Source organism: Jatropha curcas, chromosome 11 (genome assembly GCF_041381405.1).
Source record: "Jatropha curcas cultivar XTBG-Jc1 chromosome 11, XTBG_Jcur_1.0, whole genome shotgun sequence".
NCBI lineage: Eukaryota > Viridiplantae > Streptophyta > Magnoliopsida > Malpighiales > Euphorbiaceae > Jatropha > Jatropha curcas.
The window spans coordinates 8,558,852-8,569,028 of NC_143161.1; the positions used below are offsets into that span (position 1 = coordinate 8,558,852).

Here is a 10,177-nt window from a genome sequence, read left to right on the forward strand (position 1 = left end):
TAAACGATAAAAATACCTTGAACTTATCGACTTATCGCACTAAAAAAAAAAATGCTAAATTGCGACTGACTAGTGTTGGTTGCAAATGTGGGATGCATTTGCGACCGCGTGCGACAAATGTTGAAGTGATAGAAGTTAAATATTCACAGACCAATTTGTGACTGATCTACGATGGAATTGTGACCGGTTGATGATCCGTCGCTAATAATTTGCGTAAGTTTGGTTTTTATTTTGTGACCAAATGGCGATGTATTACCGACCAACTTTGTGATGAATTTGTGACCAATTCACGGTCCGTCACTAAAGTGCACGCTATAGTTTAGTACTAGATTTTTTTTCTAGAATGCGATAGATTTGCAGTCAATTTTGTTCAATCCCAAGTCGGTCACAGTTTGTTTTACTGAAAAACAATAACGTTTGATTAAAAATTGTGACCGACCTATCGGTCGCAAAATATTATGGCTTTATAAGCTCTTGGTCACTTTGATCGCGATCACAATTCGGCCCTCTCCCTTTTCCTCCCTCTCCAATTCTTGCCTCCTCTTCTCTCCTTGGTTGCTGCTCGTCGGTTGCTGTGGGATCATCGGAGCTCACCCCTGTTGCCGGAGAAGCCGCGCCTTCAGCCTGGTCAGGTAGGTGACCTTACCCTTTATTTTCTGTGAATCTGTTCTCAGCAGGCAACAGTTAGGTTTTTTTTATTTTGTGTGCATTTTGATCATTTTTGTGTATTTTGAGCACTTAATTTTTGTTGTTTTATGTAATGTGTAGTTTTAGGGTGAGAATTAATAAGAAATATATAACATAAATAGAATTTGTTTAAAAATTTGATTAAGTTTCAATTAATATTTTGTTGTTGGTGTAATTGCTTTTTTTATAGAATTTTTTTTGTTGCAATTTTATGAATGAACGGATAATATTTTGTTGTAAAATTTTATGAATGAATGGATAACAAAAAATTTTAAATCTAAAAATTATAAAAATAAATTACAATTATTAAAAATAATTGTAATTTATAACAAAAAAAAAAGTTGATTAGTGTATACATAACAAAAAAAAGGATTTTAATTAGTGTATTTAGAACAAAAGTTGTGTGTAATTTATAAGCGATAAATGAGAAGTTATAAGAATATTATTTAAGTCAAATTATAAATCTAATTTTGTTAGAAAGTACTTTAGAAATATTAGAAATAATTTTAATGAAAGCATAAAATATGAATTGACTATAATAAATTAATTAATGAGAAAAGTACATTTAAAGCGAAAAATTTATAGAAACACTTGGACTTTCTATGGTTGCAATGAAATAAATTATAATAAGTAAATATATAAAAGATAAGTAAGTTTATGCATTGACTTGAAATTGATTATTTTGATATTAATTTATGTGGATTTGTGTCTTCATTTGAGTGAAAATGATATGAATATGATTAGTTTGAATTGGAGGCCTACTAGTAGCCATATTTCACTTTGGAGAATGTTGTTGTGTAATATAGAAGTGTTTATATTGTACTTTTGACTTGAGATTTGATTATTTGATGCTGAAATGCTACTGAAAGTTTTTTAAAAAGCCTTCAGGAACTGTACACTTATTGATATTATAATAAGTTTATGTATATATAGTTAACCTTAATTGCACGTTCAATGTATTTCTCATTCGTATGGAAGAAAATACCTGAATTGTCCAAGTAGGACAATTTGCAACGAAGAAGAAGAAGAAGAAGAAGAAGAAGAAGAAGAAGAAGAAGAAGAAGAAGAAGAAGAAGAAGATGAAGAAGAAGAAGATAGAAATACTTAATGCATTATATATTATGGATAATAAATCAATAGACATTGTGCGCTCTACGATACGCTGACTTCACTTATAGGATGTTGAAAAGCGTTAAGAAGCAACAGTGTATGTCTCAGGAGATATGGGGGAGCTGGCAGAAGGCTTAAGAGGATCTTGCATTCAAGAGAAAATGTGAGATATTTGCAGGCGAGTAAGACTGAAAGTGATAGAGCAGGACCTTCTAGACACACAGGAGAATTAATCTCTGCTATAATGAAATGGCACCATATTAATATATTTTGCATAAAAATGCGATACATGCTGAAAAATATGGTCGTGAGCCTACACCGATAGAGCTGTTCACTTACACTCACACAAAGGACCATAATGAACATAAGTTTATTGACAGACGTGCAGTGGGCGTCAATGTAAGTACTTACGAAATATTTTTCTATTTATTTTCTAGTCTTCTCTTATGCATTCAAGTTCACATACAACTATATTCATTAATTAATTTGTTGTTTTCAGGAGAACTATAGTGTAGCTCGCGAGTGTGTTATTTTTCTCAAGCTAAATCTGAAGCTAAGTTGAATGTTGATAAGTTAGCACTATATTTGGAGGTCGCAGGGGTGAAAAGAAGAGAAAAATACATGGCATCGGGTCTCAGGCATCACAGTGTTATAGCGGCTCAGTGTCTAACGCTCTTGGAGCTTCCTCACGACCACAACCCGACTATAGTGCTGAGGAGATTAATGCATTACAGGCTTGTGTTGATGCGCAGGAGAGGCAGCTTGTAGAGCTTAGAGTGTATGTGATGCGGATGTTCGGTTTGCACAGTACTGGTACTTCTTCCTCTGATCCTCCCCTTATTACAGATCCACATGTTTCTACTCTGCATCAACCACCATCTTTTCCTCTTCATTCAGATACTGTAGAGGATACCTTGGTCACTCCTGTAGACACTACAGTACATCCAATGGATACCACACTGGATTTGATTTCGGATCATTTTAGCTATCTGTGATTTTTTCATATTCTGTATAATATATTACATTTACAGTTTCTTTTTCGATTGATGTTTTGTAGTGATGATGATGATGATGCTTGTGATATATATATGTTGTTTTTTAAGAGGTGAAAAAAAATATATAGTTTTTAATATTTATAATTTTTTTTTTTATAATCATATTTTGCAACTGACTTGCGACTGAACAACTATCAAAATATAATTGTTAAATTTAAATTTACGACCAATCACCAACCAATCACTTTTAGATTTTGTGACCGATTAGTAACTGCCTTTTCGCTAATTACCACCGATAATTTTTGGGACCACTTAGTTTTAAACTGGAAAACACGACACAGATTAGCGACCGATTTTTTATGTTTTACGATCGACATATCGGTTGCTAAATTGCGACCACTTCGTCATTCGGTCGCAAAAGAATTTGTGATGAGTATTTTTGTGACCACTTAAAGGCGGTCGCAAATCAGTAGCTACATCACTTTAGCTGACCTATTTCTTATAAAAATCGGTCACAAATCAACATTTTTTTTTATAGTGTTGCACCCAAAAATAATCCTTATATCCAATACACTCTGAACTATTCGTCTCATTATTTCTCTCCTCCTTTTTGTTACTCTAACCATCCATACAATGAATAAGAAAATTGATTTGTAAGAAATAAACCAATGATCATTACCGACCACAAAAGAATTTGTCATCATCCTTACAGGATGAGATTTGGTAACTATCCACCGGTGATAGTTGTTCCCTTCAATGAGTACCCTTAGATTAATGTCAAACTCATTATTTTTGAATCCACAATTTTTTTTATTATAAATAATAAAAAAAGCTTAAATCTTAGGCTCCGTTTGTTTTCGGAAAATAACTTACAGAAAAATATTTTTCACAATTTTCGTTGTTTGGGGCGTTCAAAAAAATAAATCAACGAAAAATATTTTCCCAATTAAAAGGAAAATTAAGTCATTTTTAAGGAACATAAATTTTCAAGAGCGTAAAATATTTTTCAGACTTTGATGAACTTATTTTCACCTTATAAATTCATGTTTTTTTAATTTATTAATTACGGTAGCCACTACAACCACTCATCGTTAACCACTGGCCACCACCACCAGCCACTACCATCGGTCACTGCTGCCGACGACTTTCATAATTTACCATTTTTTTTTTTTGCATTATTCTCATATTTAACAATGAAATTTTGAAAATACAAAATTATTATTATTATTATTATTATTATTATTATTATTATTATGGTTTATAAGTTAAAAGTTTTAATATTTTTAACTAATTTTTAATATTGCAACCAAACGACGGAAAATAAGTTATTTTTGAAAAATATTTTCCAGAAGAAAGTTATTTTTCAAAAACAAAGAGAGCCTTAATATTCTTATTTATTGTTTGAATAGTTGGATCACAACTCTGGCTTCCTTTTAGTTCAAATGGTGCTTTTTTACATTTAATTGAACTTAGATGTGGAGTCCTTTTTATATTATTTGAATAAAATCTAATCTTGATATTTTACCGTGTAATTAGAACAAGTTGAAAAGTTCAAGATGTCTTAATTTGTTATTTGAATCCTAAGGTACAATTGCAAATAAATCTATAAGTTCAGAGTAATTAAGGTTTAAAAATCATTCAAGACTGAAATCACAACAAATAGGTTTAGGATATTTTCATAGTTTAAACCATATATATGACATTGAAACTCAAAACTAGTACCATACCAATTCATCAGCGGACCAACTTAGTATATGCAAAAGCAGACCCAAATATGAAATTAAAGGGGCAAAATAGTATACAATCTAGTCCAAAGAAGATAGTGTGAAACTTAAGGGGGGTAAAGCGGTTAAAAGTATATCAAAATAGTTACATGATTAGAGTTCAAGACATGTTTATGTAAAAGATAAATTTTTTTTTTTAGAAAAGACGACGGACAAATGTTCCCTCCCAATACCGGATGTAGGCAAGTTTTATCATTTATGGTAAACATATCTTTTTAACAAGTGATGATACTTTGTGTTGTCATAATGTCAACATAATGCCGTGGTGTCTTCTTATCCTTTTACACTTTTTATCTTAATCAGAACTTTAATAAAAAGAAGAATAAAAAGAAAAGAAGAAACAACCAATTTGAGAAATGCAGCAAATAAAGCTTTTGAAGAACTCAGAATACGTTACGTTTAGGGCTGGGCTGTTATGCAAGAAGACATTAAATGCAAACGAACACACAAAATCCACATCCAAACACACACAAAACACGCATTGACACACGCAAATCGTAAGGCTTTCTTGTGTATATATTTGTAGTTTTATAGTACCGTGAGTGAGATAACTATTTATTTCTTCATTTTAGTGGTTTAACGAGATGGACACCACTTTGATATTCTATTATCTCGACCACCACTTCCACTAACTCCTCCAATTTAGTTTCTATACGTAATGCTAATTGTGGTAATGTTAACTTTTGTATTGATATTTATTTGGTTTGAGCTAGGAATTTTCTTTGAAAAGTTTGGATTTTTAGTATAAATTTTATCTATCTTGTTTGTAAAATATTGATTCTTAAAATCAATTTGGGTGATTGAAATTCTATTATAAATTAAACTTTATAATTTATGCATAGCAAATATAATGTAATTAAAGAATAAATTTGTGTGATTAAGCTCCGAACCAGATTTAATCAGTCTCTAGTAATAGGGTCTAGATACTGGTGATTTAAAAAAATAAGAATAAATTTGATCAATAATTTTGAATTCAATGAATGATATTATGCATGGTCACATGGCCAAAACTAGAGGTGAGTAATTCTCGGTTTTAATCGAGAATCAAACTAAAGCAACTCATTTCAATTGGATTTTGATAGTTTATTTAGAAATTTAGCTACTGATTAGTTTGAGTATGTAAAACAGTTTGATTATCAGTTTTTGGTTCAGTTACTAGATATAACTAACAGAATTTATTTTTAAGTCTAAAATAACTAATTCAGTTTGAATTGGTTATTATACCATTTGGATTCAAATTAACAATATATTCGGATAAACCGAAATCAAGTTAATTCAGTTTGGTTTCGTTTGATTAACTAAATGCTCATCCTGCTCGAAACTGACAATTCTAGTTCTCCTAGAGCGGATTCGGGATCGCCTTCAATTTGATCTTTTTTTTTATTTTTTTTTTTTATTATTATTTTTTTTTTTTTTGAGCTGAAGTAACTGAAAGCTATTGGTTCTAACAAAAATGGCTTCTTACAATTTCAATATTAATTTGGAATTTGGACCGAACCAAAACCCACCAGTTTTGTGTTGGTTTCAGTTCTATTTTCGAGCCAATTTCAGTTTCAAATCAACCCATGGCCATGTCTAACATTAACGGAATGTTTTAAACTACAAAATTTAATTTCATATCTAGAAAAATATTTAATTTCAATGTATTTAAATCTAATATGCACATCAAATCAGTTGTGGCAATGACTAGTTCAAGATGAAAATTTATGGGCCGGTTTTAGATTTATATAGATTTCTTTTTTATTAAAATCGTTCTTAGAGTGAATATACTAATTAAATCAAATCAAACCAAAATTGCTAATCTACTCTCGTACAATACCATTGAAATTTAAGATTTTGCCTATTTATTTTTAATTTTTATGTTGGAATCTAAATTAAACCGAAACGGACTCATCAAATAATTGAACGATAAATGCAAAAGAATCCTTAATTTTTACATTGACCTATTAAATCCTTTATCCTATAAAATTACACATACTAAAATTGTTCAATTTATAAATTGTACCTATTGAACCCTTCAACATATAATCTTACTACTAAACACTTATCAAATACTACATTCGTCTCATTTTATTTGCATGGTTTAACAAAACACACATATTAAAAATTTAGTAAACAAAAGTTATTTTACTTTTTTTTTACTCTTAACTCATAAAGATATTAATAAAAGGTCTTCATTTAATAAACAATCATAAAGGTTATTATGAAAAAAATAATTATTTATATAATCTAAATTTAGAAACTTTGCAAACATTTTGGAATATCAAAAAAATAAATAACAAACAAATAAAATAAGACGGAGGAAGTAGTTAAAAAAATATGAAAAATCATTATTTAATAATTTCTTTAAAAGGAACGTATCACATTTGCTAAATAAATATAATTTTAAAAATTTAAATGTTTAATAGGTATAATTTTATTAATAAAGGAGATTTAAAAGTCGATTTAAGAAAATATAGGATATTGCTAAATTATTTTTATAAAATTCTTGTGTTGATTTATTAATGAAGCCAATAATTAAAATAAATCCAGATTTGGAGGATGACAATAATTTGAAAGAGGAGTGGCACTACTGCTAAGCTCTAAGCATGGTTGGACAAAGAACAACATTGGGTCAAAAGAGAAATTAGTTGGCACACATGCAAACTACACAAAGCAAAAGGCAGACATTAGTGGATTTCTCAATCTCATGTGTCCCTTCAACTCTTCTCTTCTTTACAATCACTTTCATATCTTTAATCTTATGCATGATTGGAGATATTATTTTTGATTGGTCCAAATTTCATGTACTAAAGAAAAGCATCTAATAATTGATTTTGAATTTATTTACTATGTTTAAACACCATTTATTACTCTTTACACAATTTATTACTCTTTAAAATATTTAAAAGGACTTACAATTGAAACGGAATTCTTTTCGAGCCAAGAAGTGATTATGTTTTAAAGCCCTCCCTAAGATGCTGACTTCACAACTCGATCCTGCAATTACTAGAATGGAATTTAGTGCACTTTAACCACTAAACCACTGCTATATTGGGTTCTCTCTTATTAATTCTAGCAGTAGATCAACGAATAGGGAATTGTATATTGAGATTGAAGCAACTAGATGAGATAAAAGGTAATTTAACGAAACTAAGGGAGTATTTTTAGGAATTTTTGGAAGACCTAGTTAGACATCTAAGCTACCTTTCCTCTTAATTATGGATTTAATTTTGAATTTTTTAGTTAATTATGTAATCTTATTAATCAATTAATTAATTTTTATTTTATTGTTTACTATAATAATTTATATTGTTACCATTGATACAGTTTAGTAAGTCATTAAAAAAAAGTTATGGAAAAACAATAGTGTAATCATAAATAAATTCTTCCCTAAATAAAATACAATACTTGGCAAAAACACTTATAAATTCAACTAAACAAATAACTACAAATAATCGAAGAATCATAAGAAAATTTTGACAATCATTTAACTCTAAAAAACAAGTGAAAAACATGAAAAATAATGATAAATAAAAGATATAAAAGAGAAATAGAACATGACAAGAAATTCAAAAAAAAAAAAAAAGAAACTGTAAAAAATGAAGATAATCAAACAGTTCGATATTTAGATTGAAGCAAAAAGAAGCATTGAATCTCATATCTTTTAATATGAAAAAAAAAAAAATCTGTCTAAAAATGAAGATAATTAAATCATTCGATATTTAAATCAAATAATAAAAAAAAAAAAAGGGATTGAATCTCACCTTGTTTGACAAATATATTAACCATCTCTATATGCATCATTACCCACTTCTATTCTGCATCAAATCATATCCTGTAAAACTTTAGTTAAAAAAAAAAGTAGAAAGGAAAAATAAATTTAACCAATATCTAACTAATTTTTGAAGTTAAGTTAATGAGAGGAGTTGTATGAAACAAACAAACCAAAGGAGCGTCTTTAGCGCCAATAAGCTAGGCAATGGGAAAGAAACTGAACTCATAAATTATTGCTTCTTTTTTTTTTTTTTTTTTTTTTTGAATGGAAATTATTGCATTTATATTAAAAATAGCCTCGTTTTTTGGTTATATTCAGCATATAGCCTATATATATCAATTTCTTATTTGGGAATTGGGAGCACAATATTAGCATCTCCATTCTCAGCAAGCTAGCAATATTATACTCTCTACGTCTTAAAAAAATAGTTCTCTTTCTATTTTCACACAGATTAAAAAAATAACAATTATTATAGTTAAAGGACAATTTTATTTCATATAATTTTCTTATTATGTCCATATTAAATAACACATGAGCAATTATTATATTGAACTAATAAGTACTAGTAGAAATTTATGATGGTTATTGAAAATAAAATTAAATCTAATAAGGGTGTAGCAGACAATCTAATGATTAACTATAATGCAAAAGTGGACTATATTTTAGGATAAACCAAAAAGGAAAGATGAACTATTTTTTTGGAACGGAAGGAGTAAATCGTTTTGAAATGATTAGTTTATCCTAAAATATAAGTCATTTTGAATATTTTAAAGAGTAATAAATAATTTTTTTCTCAAAGGCGGAGCTAGAACAATGATTTTAGAGGAGTGAAATGAAATTTTTGTAAACTTTTAGAGGGCCAAATGTAATTTTTTTTTCTATATTTTGAATGATTAAACATAATTTTCATTAGAAAAATTTTTAAAAATTTTTTTTTCGGGGCCCAAAGCTCCACTCCTGGTTAGGCATGATCACGGTTCGATTCTAAATTGGAACCGAATCGAAATCAAACCAGTCAAAACTGAAATCGAACCGTGGTCAATGTTTTAAGGTTGTAAGAAATCGGTGGTTTCGGTTTAAAATCGGTGGAAAAAAAAAAGAAAATATCATACTTCACACATGATTTTTAATTGTTAAATTAATTTTATTTTTCATTATTAAATATAGTAACTTTACCATCATCTTAAAATTTATTAATATAAATATAACTTATAAATTATAAGTTGAAAAAGAGAAAAAAATTGCTTCTCGTTTAAAAATTTTTAATCTAAATCTTTTACCCTTTTATAATATATATTTTTTACATATAAATTAAACAATATTTACTTAAGATTTATTTTTGACCCTTAAATAAAATAGAAAGACATTTTTCTACAACGGTAAGAGGCAATTTGACCAAAATTTTTTGGAATAAAAATTTATATTGTAATTTTTTTAACTTTAATTTAGATAAAAAGACGTTTTGCTCATTTATAATGGTAAAAAAATGGCTACTTGAAGGGTATATTTTGAAATAAAAAATTCATATTATGATATTTTTGGTTAATTGTTAAATAAAATTAAAGGACATTTTTATCCTTTATAACGGTAAACAAACGGAAAATTTAAAAGGTATTTTTATGAATAAAAATTTATAAGTTAACTATAAATACCTTAATAATCTTCCTTTTTTTTCACAATATCATTTTTTTTCTCTAAAGTCCATTGAATTTCTCCTATCATTTCTTTTCTTATAATATAAATTAAATACAAGTCTATTTTTTGACATGTCTATCAATTTAAATTTATAGAAATTAAATACTAGTAAAGAATTTTAAATTTATGTTTGGTGTAGTTATAATTTT

General features: G+C 28.3%; 1 long non-coding RNA gene across 1 annotated transcript; it reads right to left on the minus strand.

The window, feature by feature from the left end:
* Window positions 1–1,323: 1,323 nt before the first annotated feature.
* LOC149492497 (uncharacterized) lies at window positions 1,324–8,678 on the minus strand. Its single transcript, XR_016318811.1, has 3 exons — window positions 8,504–8,678; window positions 8,323–8,376; window positions 1,324–2,756 (listed from the first exon to the last, which is right to left on the minus strand). It is a non-coding gene; the product is annotated as an uncharacterized LOC149492497 (long non-coding RNA).
* Between the last annotated feature and the right edge of the window lie 1,499 nt (window positions 8,679–10,177).